Raw genomic sequence first — 11675 nt, forward strand, 5'->3', positions numbered from 1 at the left:
CCTGTGAGAAGAGAAGAAACCCAGAACCAAGGAAAAGGACACACATAAACAGGCTGGGGTTAAGCAGTATATTCATCAGAGTTTTCCAGAGAAACAAAACCAACAGGACATCAGAGGGAAGTTTAGTTTAAGCAATTGGTTCATGTGACTGTGGAGGTTTGGTGAGTCTAAAATCTGACGGGACAGGTCAGTAGTCTGGAAGCTCAGGAAAGAGCTACAGTTCAAGTCCAAAGGCCATCAGGCTGGAGACCCAGGAACAACCAAGATTGTAGTTCAAGTGTGAAGGTTGTCTGCTGTAGAATTCTTCTTGCTCAGCAGTGGTCAGTCTTTAGTTCTACTTATAACCTTCAACTGATTGGATGAGGCCCACCTACATTATAGTGGGTAATCTGCTTTACTCAAAGCCCTCTGATTTAAAGTAAATCTCACCCAAAATATCCTCACAGAAACATCCAGGATAATGCTTGACCAAATGTCTGGGCACCATGGCCCAACCATGTTGACAAACAATTAGCCATTATAAGCATGGAGGAGTGACAAAGCTGGTGTCATACCAGAGAATCTCTGGCCAAGACCTGGAGAAAGTAAGACTTCGGTGAAGCTTCCAGCCTTTACATCATTTTTCTGTTTTCCCTTTTCTGTTTCCTACTCAAGAACTGTGTAGAGAAAGCATTTAGGATGTTATTGGAAAAGACACATGGTAAAAGATGATGGAAAAATGTTTTAAAGATAGGAGATAGTGTATCATGTATCTACACTGTAGGAATGATCCAGTGGAGATGAAGAGAGATGTAATTCAGGAGGGACAGGAAATGGCCAAAGGAACCAAGACCTCTAGACTGAGAGCTGCTGGCAGAATCACAGAACCTCAGAGCTAAAGGGGACTTCTGAGTTCCCCACACCTTCTGCCCACCAGAACAGCAAGGTGAAATGACATGGGCAAGGCTACTTCAGCTGGCTAATGGCACAGGCAAGACCAGAACCCAGGTCTTATCAATGACTTAGACTGTTTATTGAGCACATACTATGTGCCATGCATTTATTTTACAGAGAAGAAAACTGAGGCTCGGGGAGATGAGTTGTCCCAAGTTACAAGCTGGCATTCAAACTTGAGAATGTCTGACTCAGAGACTTGAACACTTACTCTCCACATCGGACAGCCTCCCAGGCCAGCGCTCCCCTCGCCCTGCAGGGGTGAGTCACCAAGACTCTGGAACTCCTCACCTGTTGCTACTCACACCCATCTCAGAGAGAACAGGGGTATCCTAACTCTTGGAAGCTGGTCTAGACAAGGGATGATTCTGTCTATCTCTGTGACACAGAGCCACAGACCCTGTCAAAGCAAAAGATAAGACTAAGATCAGATCCTTGAGGGAGTCTGTCGAGAACACCACACACATGTACACACACACTGAGGTGCGCACAGACAGACAGCGCCACTTCACATGGTTCTGCGACGAGGTGAAGGGGCCATCAGCAGGAAGCTCCACCGTCACCTGCTAATAACAGGTGTTCCACTCCCGTACGGAGCCCTGGAACCAGTGTGTGCTCAGAAACAAAGAAGCCTGGCTTCATTTAGCAGCCAAATTGCCATCCGAAGAAAAGCCTTCCCAGGACAACAGATTTCTCCGAGGGGAACACAAAAGGCTGGGCAGGTGGTTTCCCCATCAAAAAGCGTCACCGGTAACTTTCTCTCCAGGCTCCAGGCTGTCTGGTCAGACTTGGAGAGGAAGACACAAGCTGGCTCTTAACAGAGATGGTTTTGTTTTTGAGATGCAAATGTACCTTTTGAGTTCTTTGGGCATTTTCTTTCAATAGATAAAAGACATTTCTTGGAAAAAGGTAAAATGGTGATGATGATAGCTACTACTTATTATGCTTGGTAATAATGGTAGCTGCAGTTTCTTGAGCACTTAACTACATGCCAGGAACTATTCACCTGCTCTCTTTAACTTGGTCTTCATAACACCTCTGCAAAGGATATTCTCTTCATATCAACATTTTATAGAGGAGGAAGTGGAGACTCCAATAGGTTAATTCACTTCCCAAAGACGCCTGGTTTGTAAGTGCAGTCGCTGAGGTTTAAACCCAAGTCTACCTGATTCCAGAGCTTGTGCTCAATGTGTGTGTGTGTGTGTGTGTGTGTGTGTGTGTGTGTGTGTGTGTGTGTGTATGTAGACAACCTAACATAAAGTGGAAAGAACCCCGGGCAATTAACTGCCCAAGAAGCAGGAAGGACTTCAGGACACAGAGTGAAGTCAAATTCTCTCCTTTATTTCTCTACCAATAGGTCTACACACTAGGAATATGCAGGTGAGTGCCCACAGCACCCCTGTACTCAAGGGGCAAATGTGGCGGGACCTCCCCTCTGCATTCCCCCAGACCTTCTCAGCTTTCTAGGCATCAGTAAGACACAGGTTCCCTGGTGCCTTCCCCAACTGCCCTCACGATGTCCATCCACTGCCTTCTTGTGTATCCCCCCTTTCTGATACCTTCAATCACATTTTGAATAAAACATACACTGTGTATGTACCAAATATTCTTCTAAGTGTTTACACAAGAATTCCCTAAAGTGAGTATCATTCTTACCCCCGTTTTCAGATGAGGAAACTGAGGCACGGGGCGGCTAAGTCCTTTGCTCTTTCCACTGTGGTCTCAAACTATGCGCTCTAGTCCAGAACTTGCACTGACAACTTCCGTTACCCAACATGGCAAAGAAAGGATCGTCCCATTTCCCAAGGTTTCTCACCCTTATCAGAAGCCTTCCTCCTGATTACAAAATTTACAAGGCATATCAGAAATGAAGCAACACCCCCACCACTTTGCATCCATGACACTTTCCCTGCCCGTAACAGCAGGGTAAGAAGAGCTACAGAAGCAGAAAACAGCTGCAGTGTATTATTTTTTGTTCCTTCCCATTTTCCTTTGCCATAGGAGCTGTTCCTCCCAAGGGGACTCCTTAAACTATTCTACTCATGTACCTCTTACCCTTGACTTGATATCTCTCAGCAATTCAGAAACTCGGTCACAGGCAGGGGGGAGGAGGTGTCATAAGGATCCACACCACCTGACTGGCCAGCACGCTGTGAACCCTCTCATCAGCCTAACTGCTCAGCAGAAGGCTTGGCATACATATTTCACCATTGACAATCAGGTTTTTACATTAAGCCATCGATGAGAACTTCCTTTAAGAATAAACCCTCGGGGCTAATGGTGGAGTGAAATTCTATTTCTAATGCAAAGTGAGGGAAAAGCAAATATATTTTCTCCAGCTGTCAGTTATTTTAACATGATACACAACCTGAGATGAATGCCTTCCCTAAATTGGTTTTATTGAAGAAGTTCATGCACAAATGTTTTACTTCAGAACCTCATGACCAAGTAAAACGAATCATTCCCACCTTACCAAATTAATAAGGAGAGCTATTCACTGCTGCTGTTTCGAACCCACAGTCACCCGCAGCTTTCTTTTAACTCTGCTTTGTTATGTTTTATCACACTGTCATCAAGTTTACCAAGGGTGTGTTTAATTCCAGAATTTGGGGGGGGAATTTTTAGGGTCAGGTCGGGAGGGAGGAGCCCCTACAGCATTAACTACAACCACATCTAAAGTCTTCAAAAAACAAGTTTGATTGTTTCTGTGAGCCAAACTAAAGAATCCCTTCTTTTAAGTCTTCTAGAGTAACACAAACCCAGCCAGTGACTTAAATAAGAGTAGGTTCCCCTCCAGGGGTACCTTTGCAAACCAGTCGGTGAGTGGGTGCTCCTGATCTCTTGCTGCTGGGGCTAAAAACAAAAGAGGCAGGAATCTCCCCTGCAGTAAGAGGGCTAAATTGACTTCTCTTGCAAACTACACAGCCAGAGAGGACTCAGAAAATACTGGCTGCTTCACTGCACCTGCAGAAAGTGCCATGGAACCATCAGGGCCTTTATTCCCCCTAATCAGACACCATCATCATCATCATCATCATCATCATTATTGTACTTAACTGCTCTTATGGTACCAACCAACACATTTCTATGCCCCCCCCCCTATAGTTTACAGAGAACTTCGAATACCATCGACCCTTATCCACGGTTCACTCTCCACTGTTTCAGTCATCTATGGTCAACTGGGCTCCCGAAGCAGAAAGATGGTCAGAAGGTCAGTGGTAGCCTAAAGCTACGTCGTAATGCCTACATTATTCACCTCACTTCATCTCTTCATGTAGGCATTTTATCATCTCACATCATCACAAGAAGAAGGCTGAATACCAGAAGATAAGGGTACAGAACAATAAGATACTTAGAGAGAGAGAGAGAGAGCCCATTCATGTAACTTTTATGATAGTATATTGTTATAATCATTCCATTTCATTATTATTGTTGTTAATCTCTTACTGTGTCTAATTTATAAATTATACTTTACATAGGTAAAGGAAAAACATAGTATATATTAAGATTCAGTACTAACTGCAGTTTTAGGCATCCACCAGGGTCTTGAAATACATCCCCTGTGGACAAGGGGGGACTACTATATATTAGCAGGCGTGGCACAGGACCTCGGTCGCTCAGCGCTTCTTCCTCCAGCACCAGGCTAGTCTGGCCACACCCCGGTCCTCACAGCAGGTAATACTGAGTGTCCTCAGCACCCTCATGCTCACCTTGCCCAAAAACTGGAGTCAATGGTTCTACTTTGAAATATCTACTCACCCTTGCCTGACTCCACCCCCACTCCTGCACTTCAGTTTCATTATCATAAAATCCAGGCAAAAGACACCTTATCTCTGAGGGTTGTTGTGAGGATTTCAGTATATTTTATATATCACAATCAGAATTTTTCATTGCAACCCACGGAAATGAAGTCCGGCTAATTTAGGACGAAAAGGGCTTTATTAAAAGGATTCTGGAGAGCCCACAGATCTCTGAAGGGCTGAAAAACAGGTTTAAAGCTGATGTTCAGGAAAAACACCCAAAGTCACACCACAGAGCGAGTTCCTTGAAGAACCCTCTGCCACAGCCACTCTCCCCAGACATACTCTGGATGTTGACACCAGAAACACTGTCACGGCTGCCACCTCAAGCAGGATGTACCTGCCGAAGGACCACCACCCTCACCAATCCCCACCTCGACACATCAGCAGCTGCCAGTTCAGAGCCTGGGGCAGATGCATCGGCAAAGCCTGGATCATTCACCAGCATCCTAGCTGCAAAGGAGGTTGGGAACACAAGTGCCTGGCACTTTCAGGTTCCATAATGGGTGTATTGTGGGGGAGGAGATTCCTATAGTCATATGAAGTGTGTTTAGTTGCTAACAGCCAAAAAGAATGGCTGATATTCATTAAGCAGATGGAATACTTAATCCAGTACCCGATGTGTTATTGGCCCTTGTGCCTTATCTCATCCAAGTCTGTGTTGACCAGTCTGTCAGAACACGACATTATAAAGATCTTCACAACTTCTCCACTTCCCCTCAACACTCTCACAAAACTCCCAGCCTAAAGAACCCGCCTGTTCCCACGTCTCAGTCTCTTTGTTCTTCTCCCCAAGAAGTCAATGTTGTCTGATAAACAAGTCTCTGCTAAATGTTTGATATAACTGAAAATGGGTTACTTAGTGTGATGTTCCCTCCCCCCGGAAACTATTTTTACAGGAGATTCCAAGAGCTATAAAGCTTTAAACCCAAAGAAATTTCAAGCAGCTGTGACCTCTACCTTGGGGAGTTTTGGGTCAGTAACAAAGTCTTTTGACTGAGGTAACTGCTCTTTAATAAAGGACTTCAGTAAGCCAGTGTCACCAACTCCCTAACAATCCCTTACCTTTGGTAAGAACTCACATGCGTTCCCATGTTTTTCCTCACCCAGTCTTCCCCCAAACTCCATGTGATTTTCAAGGTAAGTGCTATTACATTCATTTGATAATGAGATACCCTGAAAGGTTTAACGAATTTTCTAAGGGACTAAATCTGGTCACCTGGAGAACTGAGACTGGACCTAGGTTTCCTGACTCCTGATCAAGTGTTTTATTTCATTTTCTATAGTCCCTGGCCGCCCTTCTCCTGGTCAGGAGCAATCACAGTGGTGTCAGTGAATAAGAGAACAAGGGAATCCCAGAGACAGGCCCTGGGAGGCAGGAGAGGCTGTCAGGGGAGAAGAAATAACCTCAAGATGATCCCCTTCCTAGAGCGATTCCATTTGCTTTGATTTAACTCTGAGTGTTTTCAAATGGGTTCTGATTCCAAAACATTTACATTCACCAGGAGGACTGAACATAATTACTCCCTTTGTGTCTCAAAAATTGCAAAAATTAGGGGATGTACCACAACCACAGAAGGAATCCAGGAGCTGAGGTGGGGGTGGCGGGGGGAGGGAAGCCCAATCTGCAAAACCAGTGTGAGTCTTTTTAGCCGCAGTGATGGGGAAAGTGTGCTATCTCTGAGCTCCATGATTAAAGCAACTGCAAATTAGTTTCTGCAAAGGTCTTTCCCCTTAAATTGAAAAGCACCATGTAATGGAATTTCATAGATGCTGCTTTAGAAATGACTTCATACCTCACTCTGTTCAGAGCTGAGAGGTGGCTGCATGGCATGAATGATAAAAGGCTGAGGCTCTTGAGGAGCTACCGAACCTTTCTCTGACATTCACGGCTACACACCCTCAGGCTGTTCACCCCATCCCTTGACCTGGGCCCGGAAATAGTGAACTCCGAGCACTGGCGTCATCGCTACGTGATTAGTAGTCTTCTCCTGCCCCAAACCAGGCTATCTACCTGCAAACCATGCTTTCTACCATAGTCAGGCTCCTGGGCTTGCTAGCAGCACAAGGATTGCCAGGTCCACTCATTTTAAATAAAAGGCTTTGGATGACTACGAGGTCCCAGGCTCTTCAAGATTTCCTGTAGAAACAGTGAAGTCAAGGTGACAAAGATTTAATAAATGCAACACCGTTTTCACTGGATACCTGTGCTTTCTTGGGGGCACCCCTCAAAAGTGTAAAAATCAGATTTCCAAATTGTCAGCAGCTTTGCAGTGAATCAAACAGGTTGCATTTCAATGTAAAGCCTGATTGACTAATACTTCCAGATAACCCAAATCCTTAATTCACTCATGCAAGAAAAATGTATTCACACCTACCATGTGCCAAACCCTGGGATATAACAACAAAACAGCTACCAGTCACGGCTCCCAAGATGCCTGCAATCAAATGACAGAGACATGATGCTTTCAAATAATTATTCCAACCAATGAAAAACTGCAATTCTAACAATGCTACACTACAGGTGGTACTGAGAGAGCCCAGGAGAGGGGAATTAGATCTGGTGAGCACATCTGGAAGACGTCCCTGAGGAAGTGACCTGTCAGCTCAGAACTAAAAGGAAAAGTTAACCAAGAGAGACAGGGAAAAACCTTGAGGTACTAACTCCAATAACAGGATATCAGCACACACATGGTGATCTCTTTCCAACTATCTCTATTTGCATATCCTATGCCTACAAGACAAGTTCAAGTGTGTGCTTGCTCTTAAAAATGATAACAATAGGGGTGCCTGGGTGGCTCAGTCGGTTAAGTGGTCGACTTTGGCTCAGGTCATGATCTCACAGCTCATGAGTTTGAGCCCTGCGTCAGGCTCTATGCTGACAGCTCAGAGCCTGGAGCCTGCTTCAGATTCTAGGTCTCCCTCTCTCTCTGCCACTCCCCTGCTCACGCTCTGTCTCTCTCTCTCTCAAAAATAAACATTTAAAAAAGGTTTTTTAATAAATTGTTTTAAAATGATAATAATAAAAACATTTTAACTTCCAGTCACTATCTGTGTGCTTGTGCACTGGAGATGAGGAAGGGAGCTGGTCACCCAAAGGACCAAGCTGTCTGAACAAAGGTTTTTATGTAGTAATTCATCTATTTAAGGGTGAAAGTACATTGTTCTCTGTCTTAGCTTGGGCTGCTACAACAGAATACCATAGACAGGGAGGACTTAGACAACAGATATTTACTTTTCACAGTTCTGGAGGCTTGAGGTCCAAGATCAAGGTGCTGGCAGATTTTGTTCTGGTGAGGGCTTTCTTCCGGGTTTACAGATGGCCACCCTATTGTTGTGTCCTCACATGGCTAAGGCAGTGAGTTCTACTCTCTTTCTCTTCCTAATTCCATGAGGCCTCCACTGTCATGCCCTCTTCCAAACCCAATTACCTCCCAAAGGCCCTACCTCCTGATATCATCCCACCGGGAGTTAGGATTTGAATGTATGAATTCCGGAGGGACACAAACATGCAGTCCATAGCATGCTTATTTTATTAAATTATTTATTTGCTTATCATTTAATAAAAAGATCTATCTAAGATGATGGTATTAATTTTTAAACTATTACCAGTATTTTTTCTATTTATAACAATTCTCCCATAATCATGTTGCACAAATAGAGGTCACCCGGAGCTCTGCCCCTTCCTCTCGGCTCAATCGGCGAGAGTGGCTCATATGACCATCATCTCCTTGTTTCTGTTAAAAATTCATAATGACGCTCATCAGAAGAGTTGCACATGAGCCCATGAGCTTCTTTTGACCACATCAGCATGCATTAGATTATTTAATTAGTTAGAAACCAGGGCTCTGCATAAATGGAAGGCAAGACAGACGAGCTTTGAGAGGGAGGAAAAAGGACAGTAGAGACACAAAAAGGCAGACCTAGGTAGGTTCCCATGGTGGCAATCAGCCGTCTTGAAAGTCTCAGGTGCTAGTAAAGGGAGGTACCAAATCTCAGGTTCTGGTGTATCCTTGGTTTGTCCTTGAAGAAGGTCAGTGAGGCAGGAAATGCTACATGTTGAACAAACTCCATTTCCTTTTCCTCCGGGGGACACTTCTAGACTACATTTCCAACCACCCTTTCAGTTAGGTGAAGCCATGTGATTTTTGCCTCACAGAGTACAGGTGGAAGTGATGTGTACACTTCCAGACATGCTTTATAGAAACCTCCTGCAGAATCTTCCTTGATATTTTCCCATTTCCTTGATGAATGCAGGAGGCTCCACTGACTTAGAGCAGTCGTTCTCAACTGGGGGCAATTTTGTCCCCCACCCCTCGGGAACATTTGGCAATGTCTGGAGACATTTTGATTGTCACACTGGGAGAATGTCCTACTGGCATCTAGTGAGTAGAGGCCAGGGATGCATCTCAACACCCTACAATGCACAAGACAGCCCTGCATAACAAGGAAATTGTCCAGCCCTAAGAGGCTGATAGTCCCAATACCGAGAATTCTGAGCTAGAGGGGGGCAGAGCCACAACATGGGTTCTTGAATGACTGCATGGACACACACACACACACACACACACAGATGCTGACCTGTGTTAGTGATTTTAACAAGAAATAAACTTTTATTGTATTGCATTACTGAGATTTGGGGGTAATTCTTTACAGCAGCTAACATTATTTGACAAATACATGTGATAGAGGTTAGTGTTTCAGTGGAGGACAAGTGCACCTTAGCAACAAGGTCATACTACTTGACAGGTGCTGTGAAGGTTTGTGGGATAGAAAGTAAAGGGCAATGAATGCTTGGTCCTCTCCATTAAGTCACGAGACCTCACACCACCATGGCCATGAATAACATCAAGAATGCAGTGGACTCTTCACAGTTCTTTCATTAATGGCCAGAAGTGATGCCTTTGGGGAGAACTCTTAGCAACTCAGCAGAGGAACACGGGAAGAACCCACACCTGCCCAGGAAAAACACAAACTGCCAGAAATGGAACAAGGGCTAACCTCTCTCATTTTCCTCTTTCTCTTGTCCCTTTTTGTTGTGTGGCAGACCAGCTGACAATAGCCAGCAAGGTCCGTTTAGTGTATGGTCTGGTCTTGCTGTGACTAATAAGATGATTGGTTGTATATATCCTCTTTATGGTTGTTCATTATATCACCCTAACATAAAGTAATTTAATTTCAGTGGGATAATTAGGGTATTTCTAATCTAACTGATAGTCTGAATGAAATGAGATTCTCAGAGGGAGATTTGTGTATCAGGAGACTGGTGACCTCCGGCCCCAATTTTCACACAATGTATTAATCTGACAGGCCTACTTCCCAGGCATACTGTATCCGTACATTTCCCAGCCTGTGGGTTATAGAACACACCCGCAAATGAGATTACTTTATTTATAATGAGATTTCCTTGGGCTCAAGGAGACAGATCATAGTATTTTAACCGAGGCCTTCACACTGACAGAGTATCCATATGTTAATAGAAGCCCTGAGATGCAAATGTACTAAAGAGGGAGTGTGGCCTTGTCTTGGGGTCTGGGAGATGCCAGTCAGCAGGGGAAATGAGGACTGGGCCCTGAAGGATGCCTGCCTGACTGGGACAGCTCAAGGCCTGCCCAGCAGAGAAACCTTGTGCTGGCTGAGGAGACGGTTCTCACCTGCCCCCGTGAGGAAGATGTGCAGTGTGCTCACTGGGCCTGAGATGGGGAAGAAGGAGAGGGACCACTGGGAAGAGGAAGGAGTAGAGGCTGGCGGGGATCAGGGCCAGCGTTCTGAGCCAGGAGGCCAGCCAAAATGCTTCTGGTTCCTCCTCAATCTCCCAAACATACCCCACCCCACCCAGGGCACACCCCCTGACCTCTGTTCTCCAGCCTGGCCCCAAACCCTACCGGTAGAGTCACTCTTTTACACCAGGCATCAGAGGCAGGATGCTGCCTCTTATGAAAATCTGCCACCAGAAACACTTCCCATTATTCTTCTATTCGTGGAGCACCCACAGGCGCCAAGCACTGGTCAAGCCCGGAACAGATAAAACCCTTCTTTCCAGGATACTTACATTTATGTGATTTTATTGTTCGAGCCTCGTTGGTTAACTCCTTTAAATCCCTTTTAAGAATTTAATTTGAGAGGAAAAAAGTCTGTTTTCTCAGGAAGAAATCATCTGTTTTTTCTTCTATCAGGTCATGAGAATTACATGGCTCATCCAGTTTCCCTGTTTTCTTGGGCCCCAAGAAGCTCAGAGTGTAATGTCATCCTCAATTGCAGTACCAGAATTGGGTTGGTGTTTTACGTCTTTTTCTCCTTGTTTTCCAGTTTTCTTATTTTTTTATTCTTTTTAATGTTTATCTATTTTTGAGAGAGAGACAGACAGAGCACAAGTGGGGGAGGGGCAGAGAGAGAGAGGGAGACACGGACTGAAGCAGGCCCCAGGCTCTGAGCTGTCAGCACAGAGCACAACAAGGGGCTTACACCCACGGACCGTGGAATCATGACTTCAGCCAAAGTCAGATGCTCAACCGACCGAGCCAGGTGCCCCTCTATTTTCTTATTTTTCAATTTCTAGTAAAAAAGATTTATTTAAACGCATCTTATTTGGTAAGGTATTTCAAGTTCAACTTGGAAAGAGTATCTTTTATTTTCAAAAATAAACAAAAATAATTTGAAATAATGTAACACTGTATGTCAACTATATATTGGTAATAAATTTTTTTTTTACAAAGGAAAACACATAGGAAAATTCTTCACGTCCTCAAAGAAATATATTTCCTCCCATTTTCTTGGTCCTACTGATTTGTCTTTCACTTTTTTTTAACAGATACAATGAATAAGTAAAAGAAAAAAGAGACACGTAATAACCAAAAAGTAAATAAATAAGCAAAGATAGCTGTATTGCCTTATGAAAGGCGGCTGTTAAAAAATTGTTTAGTATTTACTAAGTGGCTATTA

The sequence above is a fragment of the Felis catus genome, chromosome D1 (genome assembly GCF_018350175.1).
Source record: "Felis catus isolate Fca126 chromosome D1, F.catus_Fca126_mat1.0, whole genome shotgun sequence".
In the NCBI taxonomy this organism is placed as follows: Eukaryota; Metazoa; Chordata; class Mammalia; order Carnivora; family Felidae; genus Felis; species Felis catus.